The sequence below is a fragment of the Nannospalax galili genome, unplaced genomic scaffold, assembly GCF_000622305.1.
Source record: "Nannospalax galili isolate Female #2095 unplaced genomic scaffold, S.galili_v1.0 scaffold46, whole genome shotgun sequence".
In the NCBI taxonomy this organism is placed as follows: domain Eukaryota; kingdom Metazoa; phylum Chordata; class Mammalia; order Rodentia; family Spalacidae; genus Nannospalax; species Nannospalax galili.
The window spans coordinates 4,177,433-4,182,549 of NW_008355790.1; the positions used below are offsets into that span (position 1 = coordinate 4,177,433).

The 5,117-nt window shown below is 55.4% G+C and overlaps 1 protein-coding gene across 7 annotated transcripts in view; it reads right to left on the bottom strand.

Annotated features, from left to right (window-relative positions):
* Positions 1 to 4,600, bottom strand: part of Fat1 (FAT atypical cadherin 1) — a 133,035-nt gene extending 128,435 nt beyond the window's left edge. For 2 of the 7 annotated variants that reach the window (XR_003847118.1, XM_029556372.1), the window contains exon 1: positions 3,590 to 4,600. The gene's annotated coding sequence lies outside the window, so the exon portion shown is untranslated. Of the gene's footprint in view, positions 1 to 889; positions 1,030 to 2,913; positions 3,314 to 3,589 lie in introns of those variants that run through there. The other 5 variants (XM_029556370.1, XM_029556371.1, XM_017803325.2 and 2 more) reach the window with 5 other exon arrangements.
* Positions 4,601 to 5,117: the final 517 nt, after the last annotated feature.

The window sequence follows — 5,117 nt, forward strand, 5'->3', positions numbered from 1 at the left end:
TATTATATTATATATTTTATTTATATAATGTAAACCTCTCTACAAGACACATGGAGTTGTTCAACAAAAGCCATTACTGAAACCATAGTTCAGACACATGAAAAAATTAACTGCATAGAAAATATTTATGAGTTTACTTTGCTATAGCATACAATTGTCTCCTTGTTTCCAAAGCACTGCAATTCACATCAGGGGGTTTGGGGGGGGGTTCTCAGAAGACGAGAGAGTTTGCTTCCAACAAGAAAGCACAGTAAGAAGTACTGAAGCCGCAGAATCTCATCTCTTTAAAAGACAAGTTTCTCTTCCAGAAAGCATAGAAACCACTTCCCGACCGCCACTAAACTACCCCGCACCGGATCCGCATTCTAGCAACCTCAGGGCTGCACTCCCCAGAACACAGAACTCTGCGACTCCATTTCAAAGATCCCACACTCCAGCGAGCGTCTGGGCTTTCATCTCACCTACTTGGAAACGTCTCGAGAGCAGAGAGACAGAGAGAAGTCAGCGCAGGAGAGCGCAGGCGTGTTCCCCGGGGAAGGGCTCCAGCCAGGGCTGGAGGCACCGACCCGGTAATTACCATTCCCTCCACGTCCCAGGGATCCCCTCCCGGCCCTCCGCCCCCGCATCCTCCGCGGGCCGCCGCCGGTCACCCGCCGCCGCCTCTCAACTTTGCAATTGGGATGAAGGACTGCGGGGCTCCAGCCTCCGCCACGGTGCACCGGTTTCAGCGCTCCATCCCCCGGGGAAGCCAAAGAGGAGCGTGATCCCCTGGGAGGACACCCCCAGAACCACGCGCCCCGGTGCTAGCTGCACGCTCACGGGAACCGGGCGACACCTCGGGGACCCCAGCCACCCCCGCTCCAGCTTAAGTTCCCCGCCACCAACTTACTGCAAAGTTGGCCCCGAGTGGCGACGGCGCAGCCGAGGAGCACACCCCGGGTGCTCAGCACGCCCCGCGGCGGGAGACCGATGTGCCGGGGACCGCCCTGGGCCCGCACGTCCGCATGCTGCCGCCCGCTGTCCCCGCAGTCCCCGCGGTCCCCGCCGCCCGCGCCTCCAGCTCCTCCCGGCTCCCGGAGCTCCACGCGAAGGATATCCTTCCGCCCGCGGCCACGCCTGCCCGCGCCGGCGCTCGTTTCTCCAGCGCGGAAACTCCGCAGACTTTGCTGGGCAGAGCGACTCTGCGCCCGCAGGTCCAGGACCGCCTCGCCCCGCCCTGCCCCGGGTCAAAGGCACCCCTGGGTTACAAAGGCGGGTTCCGAGAGCAGCGAGGAGTGAGCGCACGGGTCATCCGGCAGTAAGGCGAAGGGACAGCTTACTAACAGCGGGGTCAGGGACGTCCCGCACTCAGCAGCAGAAACGAAGGACTATATGGAATGTTCCCTGCTAGGAGAGGGGAAACATTTGCTTAACCGAAAACACGAAAGTGAAAAAAAGTGGAAAAAAAATTAAGAGGTCAGCTAAGGCCTCAGGAAAAAGCTCTGCAATCGTCCTTTAGACTTCACACCCTCCAGGAAATCCCTGAATTGGCATTTGAATACCCGGCTCAGTCTCCAACCAGCAGGGTAAAATACTACAGACGGTCTGGAAAGGAATGCAGTTAGATCGGAATCTGCTTCCTCCTGACATCCACACTAAGGCGGAGGAAAACGCACTTGTTTCCTCGGCGACCTGTTTGTGCAGAGCTAGTTGAACCCCATGGACCCCAGAACTCCCGGACCCCAGAACTCCCAGACCCCAGCGGCCGTCGCCAAGGTAGGTCTCAAACCTACACCCCCGACTCCTGGCCCGGTGGGACAAAGGCAGCCGCGCCTCCTCAAGCGTTCCCAGCTCTTTTTTCCGCCTCCCGGGGCCCCAGGTCTTCGAAACCTGCTCCCAGTTCTCCAGCCAGACAGGGAAATCCCCGGCCACCAGGCGCCCCACTCTGAGAACTCGCTCTAGCACCCAGCCTGCTCATCCTAGAGCTGCAAGTCCATCCCCGGCGCGGGCAAAGCTCCAGACGCCTGCTCAAGAGCAGCTGAGACTCAGTCGAAGCCAGGACTGCTTTGGGACGCAGCCCAGAGAAGAGGGAGGACTTGACCTCGGAAAGTTTGTGGGGCTCAAACATTTCAACGCCGCGAGGACGAAGAGATCAGATTTCCCTTGGAGCGGGTGGAGGGAGCAGCAAGCGGCAATGCACGGAAGATGGGGGCTAGAGAGACTAAACGTTAGGAGTGTTTCTCCTTAGCTCCAAGTTCTTAAGCCATCGTAAGGAAGGTGGCTAAAAAAAAAAAAAGATGACGGTGCCTAGCAGGTTATGCTTGGAAAGAAAATGTAATACCTTTAGAATGAGTGGGCCGATTTGTAGCTGTGCTCCGCTCAGTACTTAGAATACACACAAATTCACACACCCAGTAAATCAAACATCATCATACTCCCAAAACTCGTTTGGCCGCGGCGACAATTGCGCAAAGAGTTCCTGGTCAGTTTCATACATGAAGCACTGCAAGCACTGCGAAAGTGAGTGACCTGATCTCCGAGCTCAACCGGTTTGTGCCCCTCGCTGAATTTTAACTCTCAACAAAACACAGCCACTCAAGAATGCCGTCAGAGGGTCTGGGGTAGTGTTAAGACGGGGGAAAGAAGTACAGCAAAAAGTAGAAAAATATATCATCCATAACAAACATAGGATTTTCTAAATGACATTTTTTAAATCCTGGGGAAAATAACCATTCATTAATATATATTAGCGTTTACTAGAACTCAAATACCAGGTTGAGAATGCTGTCTTCCCAGGCTCACCGGTAAACCTTGGCTGCCTGGAAGAAGTTGCACTTGGTTGCCACAGGACCCTCTGAAAGCCAAAGATGCTGACTCTCGGGCTGCCACGATTTTGCTAATCCTTTGGCCACCAACCGAACTAAACGGACTTGCCTTTTTGGCGACGAGCGAGTTTCCTTCACATAAAGAGAAACGAAGTTCAAGTTCCGCATACATCCTCTAAATAGTACATCTTCCCTAACCTTGTCCCCAGAGGCTGGAGGAAAATAAGTGGAAGAAGGGCTGTTCCCCCCGAAAGCCTCTTTTCCTCAAGCACCGCCTCTGCAACCCGGTTCACTCGAGCTGACTCTGAAAGCGCATAAAGTGTGGTCCGGGTGGGGGTAAGTGAAGGCTGGGGTGCGGAGCTCCGGCCGGCGCTCGAGTGCTGGCAGGTCCAAGTTCCCTGTCCGCGCGGATTCCAGCTAGGAGCGCGTCGTGCCGGTGGCTTGGACTAGAGGGCGCTGCGCCACTGCAGATCACGCGGTCCCCACGGCGCCCTCCCTGGGCACCATTTCTGTAACAAGTTACATTGGAAATAATGCACAAACGGCTTCTCTTCCCAAGTTCTTTTGAACAGTGCTCTGTGTGTGTTTTGTGAATTCTCAAAGCTACGCATACAGGTCTTTCGTTCCCGCGCCGGGCACAGCCGACCCGGTGTGCAGTTCCCTGGGCTTACATCCTCTGAGATGCACATGCATCACCCCCGCCCCCACTCGCTTACAACCACACACCCCACGTTATTACGTTTAAACTTAAATTCAAAAAAGCATGCGCTGAACAAAGAACTCACCCCCTCGTAGCCTAGTCTCCGGGGCCCTTCCTTCCGGCACCCGGCAGTTGGACAATTCCCCACGCGGTTTGGGAATTTGTTAAGAGCCGGGCTGGAAGTCCCAACTTTGCTTCCCTCGGATCTTCAGCATATCCCCAACCACAGTGCGATCCACCGGCGCTGTCGGGACCCAGGTGGGCGCATCTCCAGTGGCTTCCGACCGGGGGAAAGTTGAGAACCAGAAGAGGTGGCCGAGAGAGAGCGCGGGGCTGCGCCGAGGGCCGCGGGGACGCCAAGTTTCTCAGAACATGCCCAGGCAGCCAGCCGCCGACTGACTTGAGGACTTACGGCCGGCAGCTGCGGCGGATCTCTGCCTCTTTCCCCACTCCTCCCTCCAGGAGCCGCTGGGGGAGGGGAGGTGACGTCAGCGCCCCGCCTCGCCCCCGGCTCCCCGGCTCCACCGCACTGTAGGGGTTCACCCGCTCCGGCCTGCCTCCCCGCCTGTGGCAGCTGCGGACGCCCGGGCTGCCGCGGGCTCCCCACCGCAGCGATCTCTCCGGCGGCAACCGTCCCCACGGTGAAAAGTCTGTCCCTCTCCCACCCCCCACCCCCGTGTCCTCGGGGCTCCGCAGAGCGCTGTCCTCCCTCGCGCCCAGCACCGGAGCAGCCCCGGCCCCCGTGGCGAGCACCTCCAGGGCGCACGAATCCCGTCGGGTAGCGGTTCGTTTCCCACGCCTCGGACTGCAGGTGATGCTCTTCCTCTTCTGCAGCTGAAATTCGTCTCTTCTGGTCGCCTGCCCGGGTTTGTACAGGGCGGAAGCGCGAACAGTCTCAGCAGGCAGGACTGGACGACTTGGACTTTGTAGTCCCCCAACTTCTGAGGAATGTGATATGTTTTAAATACTTCTTGTGCTCTAGCGCTGTTTGTGGTCTTTATGTTGAAAATCACAGCGCCGTATTTTTAAGCTCCAAATCCTTTCCTAACAAATGCTCCTAAGTCTTTACACCTAGTCTGAGGCATAGAAGGTTCCGAGGGGTGGGGGGTAGAGGGGGCGGAGCCAAGTTTTAATGTCTTACCAGTGATCTGTAGAGGTAGTGGCTAATACACAAATCAATCGACTACTCCAGGAAACTACATAGATATGGATAAATGCAAGCCCTGCTGAAGTTTAATTCATAACTGAATGTGTCGCGTTTATATAAGCGTCCAGGCTCCCAGAAAATATCTGCTATGGAATTTTTTTAATGCCATTAAAGTCCCAAAATGTTTCTCCTGAACAGCATGAAAATCTAAGGGAGCCATTTCTGTAAATTGACACTGTCCCTAAAAGATTTAGACTGAATTTTCAGGGCGGGGGGGCGCGGGCGGAGGCTGATTCTATCACCACATTTGCATCCGTTTGAGTAAGTCTATTGGTCTGTTTAGTTTTCAGAGGTTAAAAGCTCATCTGAGGTCCCAAATAAGGCAATGGGCTCAAACAGTAAGGCAAGAAAAAGACAGAGACTGGGTATTGTGTGTTGGTTAGGTAAGGCTTTAGAAAGTCAAAGA